The sequence below is a fragment of the Schistocerca serialis genome, chromosome 4 (genome assembly GCF_023864345.2).
Source record: "Schistocerca serialis cubense isolate TAMUIC-IGC-003099 chromosome 4, iqSchSeri2.2, whole genome shotgun sequence".
In the NCBI taxonomy this organism is placed as follows: Eukaryota; Metazoa; Arthropoda; class Insecta; order Orthoptera; family Acrididae; genus Schistocerca; species Schistocerca serialis.
In genome coordinates this window covers 544,528,045-544,542,323 of record NC_064641.1, presented here as the reverse complement: position 1 = coordinate 544,542,323, position 14,279 = coordinate 544,528,045, and positions in this window count along the sequence as shown.

Genomic DNA, 14,279 nt, shown 5'->3' with positions numbered 1-14,279 from the left:
CGCCGCCGCCACTGCCGCTGCCGCAGCAAGAAGACTTCACAAACGACACAGCCGCCGCTCTCCGAACCAGAACGTCCCAGTAAGATACAGTTGTACGAAACTTTCAATAAAAGTTATCTTACGTAAAAATGATGTTTCATTCGACCTCATACCCGAGCCAAGGGAGAACCCACCCTGCCCACATGTTGTAAGAGAGAAAAGTTAATTTATTTAATATTTTCACCCTGACAGAATGCTTTAGAATGCTCATCCTGACAATTGACAGCATCCAAAGAGAAACCCAGTTACATTGTGTGACAGAAGTGTCACATTTAGTAACACAACTGTTACATTGAGTGTCATAAGCCGTTTTAGTTGTTACAGATGGACGTAGAGGAAGTATGGGCAAATTTTAAGCAGAATGGTTCAAAATGGCTCTGAGCACTATGGGACTTAACATCTGAGGTCATCAGTCCCCTAGAACTTCGAACTACTTAAACCTAACTAACCTAAGGACATCACATACTTCCATGCCCGAGGCAGGATTCGAACCTGAGATCGTAGCGGTCGCGCGGTTCCAGACTGAAGTGCCTAGAACCGCTAAGCCACATCGGCCGGCTTAAGCAGCGTGCTCTGGAGAGTTATGTGCCTAGTAAGTGGTTTAAGGATTGAAAAGACATACCATGGTTTAATAATGAAATTCGAAAAGTGCTGAGGAAGCAGAGGCTTTACACTCTCGGTTCAAAAGAGAATACGCAAATGAAACGCACAAATGACAACAACAAGAAGTTAGCAGAGATTCGTGCTTCTGTGGAAAGATCTACGCACGAGCCGTACAAAATCGTACAAACATACCGTCATTTGACCATCGGACAGACTCACGTGTGGACGACACACTAAGAAGCTTACCCCACATAGAGAAACAACTGAATGATTTGAAAGCAAATAAATCACCAGGTCCGGATTGTAACCTTTCTTTCCATATCTGGTCTTTTTTGAAAATAAAATTTATTCGAACTGTCCATGAACGATTATAGACCCTGTTTAGACATTTATTATTGAGCTAATGTCTGACAATTCGTAGTAGTGAATCGTATGAAAGAAACTTTGTTAATAAAAACCGAGTTACGGAAAAACTATGGTGTCCTATGATTTCGAACAGAGTATCACGAGAAATGAATCGTGTATTGGATTATCTCTGGAGAATAATAACAACAATAATAATAGCTTATTTCACATTAATATTAAAGGGTATAATTTTCAACAGACAAAACATCGTGTTGTGTTAAATAAACCCTGTGTCATTTGAAGGCATTAATTCGGTGTACATGTGCTAGGCTAATCAAGAATACTAGTTCATTTTGAAACGCTAATCGGCCGCCTAGTAGCTGTTAATAGCCATCTTTGGTGGCAACTGCTAAACAACACAGCTAGGCAGTAGTAGTAATTTGAATCTAAACTTATTAACGAAAGAGATTTTAAAAGATTTGCGTAACGCCGAATATAGACTCAAATTAGTTGCAAAGAGTGTACATTATCAACAAACATTGACTGTAATAACAGACTGTGTTGTGTCGCCTAGCTTTCACTACATCGACAAGGTGAAGAATACAGGCTGGGCATAGAATAAAGACATTACACTTTCGCTGATCGTGGAAGTGCCAGCAGACATAGAGTACTCTATAGTAATGGCTCCTTATTCAGCTTGCATTTATTGCGAATTTCTAGCCCGGGGCAAAGACCCAAGCTACAGGAAAAAAACCACAGGTGACTCCTATATATAAGAACGGTAAAATAATGGACCCGCAAAATTACGGACAACTATCCCTGACTTAGGTTTGCTGCAGAATCCTTGATCACACTCTGAGTTCGAATATAATAAATTATCTTCACCGAAAGGCTTATGTCCACAAATCTGCATGGTTTTAGGAGGCATCTGTCGTGCGAGACTCAGCCTGCCCTCTTCTCACATGGTATACTGCGAACTATGGATGAAGGACTACAGACAGATTCCGTATAGCTAGATTTCCGGAAATCATTGGACACGGTGCCCCACTGTAGGCTGTTAACGAACGTACGAGCATATGGAATAGGTTCACAGAAATGTGAGTGGCTCGAGGACCTTTTAAGTTATAAAACCCAGTATGTTGTCCTCTACAGTAAGTGTTCACCAGAGACAAGGGTATCTTCAGGAGCGTCCCATGGAAATGTGACAAGACCACTGTTGTTCTCTATATACATAAATAAATTGGCAGACAGGATGGGCAGCAATCTACGGTTGTTTGGTGATGATGTTGTGGTGTACCGTAAGGTGTTGAAGTTGACTGACTGTAGGGGGATACAAGATGACTTACAAAAAATTTCTTGTTGATGTAGAAGAAAAAAATAAGTTAATGCAGATGAGTAGGAAAAGAAAAACATAAATGTTCAGATACAGCCTTAGTAGTATCCCGCTTGACACTGTTGCATTGTTTAAATATCTCGGTGTAACGCTGCTAAGCGTTAGAAATTGAACGAACACCAGAAAGCCGTGGTAGGGAAGGCGAATGGTCGACTTCGGTTTATTGGGAGAATTATAGGGAAGTGTGGTTCATATGTAAAGGAGATCGCATATAGGGAGCAGGTGAGACCTGTTCTTGAGTACTAGTCGAGTGTTTAGGATCTGTACCAGGTCGAATTAAAGTAAGCCATTGAAGCAATTCTGAGGAGGGCTGCTAGACTTGTTACCGGTAGGTTCAAACAACACATAAGTGTTACAGAGATGCTTCAGGGATTCAAATAAGAATTCCTGCAGGGAGGGCGGCATTCTTTTCGGAGAACACTACTGCAAAAATCTAGAGAACTGTAGTGGCAACTTCTACCACCGAATGTATCAGGATGACCAAATGTAGCAGGAAGAGGTAGAAGGCGCCGTATTAAGACTCATCCGAGCTTTTCAAGTGATTTATTGTTTCCAACTACAGTGTCCTCATACACCTCGGTCAGCCGCCCGCTCTCAGGAGCTCAGTTCGACAGCACACCTGACGATGGCGACATGTCTGATGGCGACATGTCTGATCGCCGAAATATTGTGCCCGTTTATGAACCAGCAGTATACCTGTGGACTTCAAATGGTTCAAATGGCTCTGAGCACTATGGGACTCAACTTCTGTGGTCATAAGTCCCCTAGAACTTAGAACTACTTAAACCTAACTAACCTAAGGACATCACACACATCCATGCCTGAGGCAGGATTCGAACCTGCGACCGGAGCAGTCGCGCGGTTCCTGACTGAGCGCCTAGAACCGCTAGACCACCGCGGCCGGCTACCCGTGGACTGTTCGAGCATTATATTGTCTTAATGTTCAAAACAGATCCCAAACCTTTTTCGATTTTTCCAAGCTAAAAATGCGGAATAAAACACATACCACCATATGTTGTAATATGTGTAATATTTAATTTAATTACTGACAGATAAATGAGTGGTTTCAATTATTCAGACCATAGTTGGACTCATTTCTAGTTTCTCCAGAGAAAGACTACAGCGCTTGTTAGTCAGTAGTAATTTATATGGTGAAAAAAAAACATTCTGTATCAGCAGCTGTAATAGAATGTGCTTCACTTTCAGCACATGTTGGAGGAGGTGATTTTCCACTAAATATGTATGCCACTGTACGAATGTCCCTCACGCTGGTGTTCTTTTGCAAAACCTTTTGCATTTTTTCCTGTGCTTTTTCTCCCACGTCACCTGGCTCTTCATCAATTTTCTTTCCATCTTCCTTCAGTAAAGGAATGTTCTTATAGACAGGTCTCCCTGAGCCTTCCAACTCGGAAATAATGCGCACCATAAATATACAGTTGGTTCTAGTACAAACCAAGACCTATTGGATTGAGCAATATTTCTGTAGTTGTTTTGCTGAAGTTACAGAGCGACATTCTCCAGTAGATTTTCAGTTACCTTCTGGACTGTTGGGAAATACTTACTGTAGTATTTTGTTGTCGTTAACCTTGTGCCCAGAGGTTAATAACAGTTTCATGTGACAAGGGAACATACGGAGCTTGTTCTCTGAATACCTATATCTTTGATGGTGCCTTAACAAGAACTATGTTTACTGTGGGAACTCTAGCTGTACTTGCTCCACTGTACAGTTGCTACCATGTTACACGAGTTACATGCAGCATCAAAGGGTAGAAAACCTGAAGTAATTGAAGTGCTGCAAACATACATGTGGTGGCATCTGTGAAGGCTATCCAAGTCATTTCAATATAGGACCTTCAGCCCATTGTTGACAAAGTGTGCAGTTGTTTGCTGGTTTTTCTTTGGGAGTTGTTTTGAACAGATCAAATAAGCCTTGAATGGCGCATCTGGCTACAAGTTGCCAACAATCAGATTTCCAATGTACCAGCCAAACTATCAGTAGTTTCATCAACAGAAATCCGTACAACCAAGGAGAGAAGAGAGGATTTTTTACTGTAATGCCGAGGCACCTCTAACTCTTCCCTTGTTTAAATACACTCCTGGAAATTGAAATAAGAACACCGTGAATTCATTGTCCCAGGAAAGGGAAACTTTATTGACACATTCCTGGGGTCAGATACATCACATGATCACACTGACAGAACCACATGCACATAGACACAGGCAACAGAGCATGCACAATGTCGGCACTAGTACAGTGTATATCCACCTTTCGCAGCAATGCAGGCTGCTATTCTCCCATGGAAACGATCGTAGAGATGCTGGATGTAGTCCTGTGGAACGGCTTGCCATGCCATTTCCACCTGGCGCCTCAGTTGGACCAGCGTTCGTGCTGGACGTGCAGACCGCGTGAGACGACGCTTCATCCAGTCCCAAACATGCTCAATGGGGGACAGATCCGGAGATCTTGCTGGCCAGGGTAGTTGACTTACACCTTCTAGAGCACGTTGGGTGGCACGGGATACATGCGGACGTGCATTGTCCTGTTGGAACAGCAAGTTCCCTTGCCGGTCTAGGAATGGTAGAACGATGGGTTCGATGACGGTTTGGATGTACCGTGCACTATTCAGTGTCCCCTCGACGATCACCAGTGGTGTACGGCCAGTGTAGGAGATCGCTCCCCACACCATGATGCCGGGTGTTGGCCCTGTGTGCCTCGGTCGTATGCAGTCCTGATTGTGGCGCTCACCTGCACGGCGCCAAACACGCATACGACCATCATTGGCACCAAGGCAGAAGCGACTCTCATCGCTGAAGACGACACGTCTCCATTCGTCCCTCCATTCACGCCTGTCGCGACACCACTGGAGGCGGGCTGCACGATGTTGGGGCGTGAGCGGAAGACGGCCTAACGGTGTGCGGGACCGTAGCCCAGCTTCATGGAGACGGTTGCGAATGGTCCTCGCCGATACCCCAGGAGCAACAGTGTCCCTAATTTGCTGGGAAGTGGCGGTGCGGTCCCCTACGGCACTGCGTAGGATCCTACGGTCTTGGCGTGCATCCGTGTGTCGCTGCGGTCCGGTCCCAGGTCGACGGGCACGTGCACCTTCCGCCGACCACTGGCGACAACATCGATGTACTGTGGAGACCTCACGCCCCACGTGTTGAGCAATTCGGCGGTACGTCCACCCGGCCTCCCGCATGCCCACTATACGCCCTCGCTCAAAGTCCGTCAACTGCACATACGGTTCACGTCCACGCTGTCGCGGCATGCTACCAGTGTTAAAGACTGCGATGGAGCTCCGTATGCCACGGCAAGCTGGCTGACACTGACGGCGGCGGTGCACAAATGCTGCGCAGCTAGCGCCATTCGACGGCCAACACTGCGGTTCCTGGTGTGTCCGCTGTGCCGTGCGTGTGATCATTGCTTGTACAGCCCTCTCGCAGTGTCCGGAGCAAGTATGGTGGGTCTGACACACCGGTGTCAATGTGTTCTTTTTTCCATTTCCAGGAGTGTAGTTGTCTTCAGCTGGGGTCAGTTCAAGGCCTACTAAAACCTTTCTTTGTGGAAACAGGCAGTTGGCCAGGATTCTATGAGCTATATTTTTTCAAATATTGGTGCAGATTCTTGTAAGAAATTCTAATCTTTTGAAAATAGTACAATAACATTGTGGTGCATTAAAGTAATGTATACCTCTTTAGGAGTTTAAAGCTAAAATGGACAAAAATAGGCGTAAATGTCGAAATATGCTTTTTCAGGTGCCACAAAATTAACGTTTTATGGTTTAACTAGTCATGAAACGCCTAAATACTAGTTTATTTCCAACTAGGAATTCAGAAAAATACTACGTTTTCATCCAAGTGTCCAGAGTATGGTCGTCAGACACAGATAGCAGCATTTATAGTTTGAATATTGTACCACACATGGTGTAAGCCACAACACAGTATAAAATTAATTATTTGCTACATCTGAATTGTTCTGTGACACTTGACAAATGTCACAGTATACTTTTCACATCATGAATTTGCTACGTCTGAATTGTTCTGTGACACTTGACAAATGTCACAGTATACTTTTCACATCATGAATACATACATACATACATACATACATACATACAAGAATACATACATACAAGAAGCAATATTTATGTCACAATGTTATTTCCATACACACTCATATATAAATCGGGTTGGTGCCTAATATGTTACATTGAACTCTGAAATAAGTGCCGCAATGTTATTTCCACTCCTAAATAGTTACAAATAACATGCTAAACATACAGCTGACATTTCAAGTTCAGCCTAAAAGAACGATGTAAGGTGTATCTGACAAAAATTATAATTGTAGAAATCATATGTTAGCTAAAATACTGTGCTAATCAGGCATACACATAAACAAACAGTCTCTATGAATACCAGCTACTGGAAGAATATAATTAATTCCAGTACATGCCCTACTCTTGGTGTAGGGCACAATACAACCTCAAATTACATATTTCAACTTATAAATGGTTCTATGATGCTTGTCAAATATCACAATGGTATCTCCACATCTAAAATGCGAAAGGAGTGTTGTCCTTTCAATCTTAGGAAATGTTATTTTTGGTTTGTAGATTAGACTGTCGTCACCTGAAGACAATGCATCACTTTCTTAACACACACACACACACACACATGCGCACACACACCCACCCACACACACACACACACAGACACACACACTCCACACACACACTTAACAGAGACAATGAACTGGCGAAACACGATTTTAAGAAGGAAGGAAGGTGTTCTGATGACATTTTATTGTGATGTATCACTTAAGCAGCGCATTCTTGCAGTATACAATGAGAACTTCTGCTATGTTTACATATATCAAAGTATGACCAAAGACAGTGCTCGAAGAACACAGCGATGTAACACTACCAAAGATGATGGTGGACCAAGACAGACGTGAAGGTCGATCTCTCAATAATAAGATCTTTGTCCCTGACATAATTTTTTTTTATTATTTATCAAGTACAAAAGACATGCAGGTAGCTTATTGTAATTCACAAATATAATGGAAAATGTCTGACCACATATTAAATTTCAAACTTTATAGCAAAATAAAATTGTATTATTTCTCAAAATAAATAACATTCTGAGCACAAAACATAAATGGCATTACTGTCAAATATCAACTGTCCAACAGTATTTAAAGTAAAAGTACTTATTGCTTGTATACTGGCACTACTGATAAAACCTTTAGGTTAGCAAGTGAAATTCAGTTGTACCACACTTCACAAGCCTAATGGACCCTCGAATTAAATGTTGCTACAGCTGAATTGTCTGTTTCTACTTGCAGCTTCCTGACTGACACTACCAAAATAAACTAGAGGTTAGCAGATGACCACAGTTCAATCTTAGTACCATGCATTAATGTCATCAAAATACATATAACTGGTTACACAAAATTTCAAAACACATATGGGCCTTACTGCCTGTGTATCTTCACCTAATTGCACTTGTCAATGAGAATCACTAAAGCAAACAACATTCTTATCATATTTACATTCTTCAAAAACTTGTCTCTAAAACTGGAAGTTTGATTGCTGTACCACACTGTACAAGCACAATGGACTTTCAAATGAAATATTTCCACATCCGATTTGTCTGTATTACTTATTTAACAAGCAAGCACCTTGCTTCATTAGTGAATATATGTATTGCAAATTTATTGTAACTATCCCAAGTTCCTTAAATAAATGGCTGGAAGGTGATCTTGGGTGGAATCCAGCTATTGTTCTGATTACGTACTTTTGTGCAATGAATATTTTTTCTGTTAATGATGAATTACCCTAAAATACGATGCTATATGAAAGGAGTGAACGAAAATAGGCATAGTGGGCTAATTTACTGATATTTTTATCAACAAAATTTGCAATTACCTTTGTAGGTACATGGTGAAAAACCCCCCAGATATGGTAAAATTAAAATTTATTAAAAACAAAAATGAAACAGTGATCGACCATAAGTGTCAGGAAAGACATTAATTATGAATGCACAGTAAGGTGTAGACAAATGTAAAAAATCATTCATTTTTCTTTGCACATGATTTTGTTTCTGACTCTCTCGTATGTAGAAGGACAATGAAGATGTACAGCTAAAACTATGATGTATTATGATTGTTAAGTATTATGTGTGTGTCGGAATAAGACAATACTTAAAAACAGTATTAAGTATTTTTATTGAAGTTAGGTGGAACCAAGCAAGGAGGATTTTCTTATTTTTGACATGCACTGGTGTCCTTGAAGTCAGCTGCCTGCATTTACAATTGAAATGTAAGAGAGGAACTCTGATTGGCCTAAATTCGTACATGCAGAACATTTCTAATAATGTAATTGTACTATCGTTTAAATTTGTTTTCATTCACATATGTATATTTCTTATTTCATTATTATTATAACTCAAACCCTAATAGCATAACCAGCAGAACCTAAACATTTCAACAGGTCATCTGTATGTTTCTTCCACTTCAGTTTCTCATCAATGGACACATCCAGGAATTTCGAATATTCTGCCTTAGCAACAGACCTCTGTCCAAAGTCTATATTTATTAATGGTGTTATACTATTTACTGTACAGTATTGTATATACTGTGTTTTCTCAAAATTTAGTGAGAGTTTATATGCAGAGAACCACTTATTAATTTTCTGCACTATGTTGTTTACTACTTCCTTAGCTAATTGTTGCTTGTTGGGTGTGAATACTATACTTGTTTCATCAGAAAAAAGAACACGCCTTTATTTTCATAAATACAGAGTGGCAAGTTATTAATATGTATTAAGAACAATAAGGGACCCAAGACTGAACACTGTGGAATACTGTTTTTCTTTTATTTTTTTTCTTGATACCTTCCCAATTGGAGCAATCTGCTGATTTTTCTGATTTTTGCAGACTATCTGTACGGTTAATTTCAACCCTCTGCATTCTTCCAGTTAAATATGAATTAAACCAATTGTGCACAGTCCCACTCATACCACAACACCAAAGATTATCTAGGAGAATTTCGTGATTCATACAGTCAAAACCCTTTGAGACATCAAAAAAATCTCAATGGGTTATGTTCAGTTATTCAGAGCACTTAATATTTGATCAGTGAAAGCATAAATAGCACTTCCTCTTGAAGAGCCTTTCTGAAAACCAAAACATTTTGTTAGTACTCCATTTTTACAAATATGTGAGGCTACTCTTGAATACATTATGTTTTCAAAAATTTGGTATGAAGCTATCAGAAGTGAGATTGAGCTGTAGTTGTTAGCATCAGTGGTTTAACAATAACACATTTCAGTCTATCTGGAGAAATGCCCTGTTTCAGTGAGTTACTACATATGTGACTGAGAGTCCAGTTTATTGAAGCATTGGTACAGGTCGAACTGATGTACTGTCATTCAATGGACAAAGATGGACAGAAGGATATTTTGAAGATGTTTGGTTTTGCCCTGATGGATCCTGTAACCTATTTGCTGTTAAAATAGCTGCACAAAATGGAATAAATCAAGTAATCGAAAATGGAGACAGATCATCGGTATCCAAAGGTGAAAATGAGATTTATTGTTTAGCTGTAAAGGTTGTCTGTCAAGAGAAGTCTTGTGTTGTTTCTGAAACTGATGACGATTTACAGAGAGGGCATAAAAAACGCTATGTGCACCAGTTTTTGGAGGATTGTAGTATAGAAACAAAGATTGACAGAAGCTTTAGTGAGGGATACATCTGTGGTAAGCCTCATCAGCTAGCATTTGGTGAAAGAGTGCTGAAACCAACTCTACCTGGAGAATTAGTTTATGCAGATGTCCCTTCATGTTCCTCCAATACAATTTTCGCTAGTCCATGTCTCTCCAAGTTCATGTTCACATAAAAAATTTCATTCCTGTATTTCTTGCTATATTTGTAAGCACACTTTTTTGTGATTTAATTTGAATGCTTTTCTTCTTTACTTTTGTTTCCCTCTGGCATACTGAAGCTGTTTTTAATGGCACCTGGAAAACATTTTCACTGTGTTTTCTGTGAGTGAAATTTTAGGCCTAATATACATTTCATAACTTTTGTTTGCGATGTATTTGCACTGTTATACGACTGTATATATTTCAAGTCCTTCTGTAGTTTATATTGTCACATTGAAAAAATAATTTTTTATTGACCATTTTTATTTTGTACCTGTTTCACAAAACATTTCATCTTTATTTTGCTGCAAAGACTTGCTTTTTACAAGCTAATCACTGTCTGGTATATCCCAGTGTAGCAGTTAAGGAGCATCAACACAATGCGTTTTTCCTGTTCAACTTCGCACATATGCTAATGTTCCCAACAGTGGCACTATGCATTTGTATTTGTGTGTATCTACAGTGGATCCTAGATAGTCGTCAGCGCTGCACAATAATATGGTTCTACTGTATTGCAAGCGGAAAAAGGTAGATAAAAAGTTGGCTCAAGCAGCATCAAAGACCATTCATGAAAACTTGTTGAGGAAGTAGAGGTTGAGCAAAAAAATACTTATCACAGCGTCATGGGATGACAGTCTAACATTTGATACATTACTGGATATTATTTCCCCATAAATTGGCATCACCATACATAGGCAGTTCCCTGTTCTCCACTGCCACACCTACCCAGATAAATTTCTACAGATACCCGTATTCTCATTGTCAAAAAACAAAATACTACAATGGAAGCTGCAGTTCCACCAAGTGGGCACTTATGCTACAATATCTTGCTATTGGCAATTCTTTTGAAAACTTGAAATTTACCAGCACAGCTTCACCTCACAGTACTCAAGACACTTATTGAAATGTGTTAGGCAATAATATGTGCACTAATGAATTAGAATTGTGTAGGTAATATATACACAAAATCTCTGATATTCTTTTATTCATAACTTTGCATTAATAAAATTTTTAAAAAAGCTTCCTTTGTGTCCATTCCCTATATTTTCTGAGCAACAGATCATATGATTCATCATTCTTAGAACTTCTGTTTTTGTACTTATCTGTCCCAGTATTCCACAATTCTGGCAATGATTTACACATTTCGATATACCCTAATAATAATGCACTTTTGTCTTGTTTTGAAGTCATTTTCTTTGCAACCTACCGTCCTTGGAATGTGTAGCATGCAAGAGATATAGTCAATACTGCCCACAGATGGAACAATATTTCCAGGTTATGCATATACTTCAAGTTTTAATGTTCTCAATATTATTGTGCATCTTCTCAATCTCACTCCTTGATGGTCAATTTATCATCACCACCAATTAAGCACCATATCAACATCTACAATGTTGTGATCATGTCCTTATTCTGTCATGCAATTTAGGCTGTTGGTAAAAGGTTCTCATATGATAAAAAGTGACAATGACACTCTTTGAGAAGTGCTAGGGTGGTGTGCAACAGTGCCAAACAATGGAGTGTAACAGATAATGTACTACAAGATCTCACTTGCACCTCACTTTGCTTGCAAACTGGAGCTACACCAACCCAACCAGCTGGATTCATGCCTACTCGCATTCAGCTGTGCCATTCATGACTCTAGACCTCATGCAGGTAGGTGCATTGTATCCTACATTGCCTACCTAGAATCATATGAGGCCATGTACGGGCAGTACCTGCTGAGCTGTTCTTCCACTGTGAATGTCACCTTGGCAATCTGTTGGCCACATGACACATCTTAAGCTACCCCCTTTTCAGACAGGTCAACAAACTTTGTGGTTCAAAACTGTTGACAGCATCTTTCTTCAAGTAATGGCATCAGTGATGATATGAAATTTGTCACTCTGTTTAGCCATTTTAGGGATGTGACGTCACCCTTCCCCCCCCCCACCAGCAGAAAAAACTTGAGATTGTGAAAGCCGCTCTACTCTGCCATCTCACCTGCCTTGAACTTGCTGATCGAATATATTGTATCATTCAGCATAGACAATACATAAATAACGTCACCACTGTAGTGGCAAGCATTGTGATTGACGAAGACAAATGTCAACTTCAAGTTAAAGAAGTTAGCTTCCTTGGACACATTGTAAATGCTTCAGGCATCTGTCTTTACACCATAACTTATAGAGACTATTCAGCTACCGCCACCACTGCAAGACTATCTAACACTACATCTGTTCTTAAAAATCTACAGAATACACCTTCCACAGGCAGCCCTCTGCAAGCACCACTAACACAGCCTTCACTGGCAAGAAAATCACTGGGATATGCAAACTCATGTGGATGATTAAGATGCAGACTGCTTTTGACTACATTAAAGGCTGCCTTACGCAGGCCCTCTCTGAGACACAGCTGATCATAACAACAGAAAATGTCAATGACTCAGCCATAGGTACAGTTCTACAACAAGAGGTGGGGGGCATTCAGCATCCACTTCATTTTTTTCTCAAGCAAGCTCATGCCATCACAAAGCAAGTACTCTGCATATGACAGGGAACTATTAGCACTATACAAAGCAGTGTGCTACTTCACGCAAGATGTAGAACGACTCTCCCTGATTATTTACACTGAGCATCATCCACTCTACAACTCTATTTTAAACTCATCCAAGGATCCTTGCCCCTGATCATTTTGCACTTAGATTACTACAGATGTCTGTCTCCTGAAAGGTGCAGAGAATGTTGTGGCAGACTATTTCTTATGCACGAACACCTCGTTATCTCACTTCAACTATGGATAGTTACTGATGCACAACAATGTGATCAACAATTACAAGCCCTCATTCATGATCTATTTATGAATCTATGGACTGAACTTTGACCTATGACAGGTGCGACCTGCCAGGTGCTCTGAGATGTTTCACAAAATTGGACATGTCCTGTTGTACCTCAGCAATTCCACCGAGTCATCTTTGAGCAACACATAACTTGGCATACCCCAGAATTCACCCAACTACTCACCTGGTGTCAGACCAGTTCATATGGCTTAAATGAAGAAAACCTATAAACTTACTGCTCATGCTTGTGTCCCATGTCAAAAGAGAGAAGTTTCATATCAAGAGCAATTGCCCCCTATTCGCTCTGAAATTCCAAAAAGATGTTTTCAGCATGTGCATAGAGACCTCATGAGTCAACTACCAGCCTCAAATGGCTACTGCTACATTCTCTCAACAACTGCTTGTGTCATATGGTGAATTGAATCAACACTACTAAAAGAGATGACAGCTGAATCTACCACCGCAGGCCAATGTGACCGAGTGGTTCTAGGGGCTTGTCAGGAACCGCACTGCTGCTATGGTCGGAAGTTCGAATCCTGCCTCGGGCATGGATGTGTGTGATGTCCTTAGGTTAGTTAGGTTTAAGTAGTTCTACGTCTAGGGGACTGATGACCTTAGATGTTAAGTCTTATACTGCTTAGAGCCATTTGAACCATTTTTTAATCTACCACCAAAGCATTTATTGGAATGTGGATCTGACACTATGGTTCCCCCATTTCGATCACAACTGACCAGAGCCAGCAGTTCGAATTAACCATATTCCTTGAAGTGTGGAATATGACAGCCACTAGTTCATGTGCCACAGTGGGCAATGGACTGAGGCATTACTATGGGTACTTCTGGGAGCCTGCACAAGAAACATGACCTTGGATACTCACTGGCTGAAATCCTATAAAGGGAGACGCTATCTCTGTGCTCCAAGAACCAACAATTACACCTCCAGATCTATCCGACCTGGTCTCTCTGGTCAAGCACACACCGCTCACCTCTGTGCAATTCCACCCCCTTTCACAGGTGGTGCCTGAAGTCTTTCTACCACAAGCACCTAAAGACTGTGACTCTGTAAAGTCACAAGACAACACAGCATGAGTGCCCTACACCCCCTATACTCAGGTCCCAACAAGATGCTTCAAAGAGGCAATCATTCCTTTCACGTATT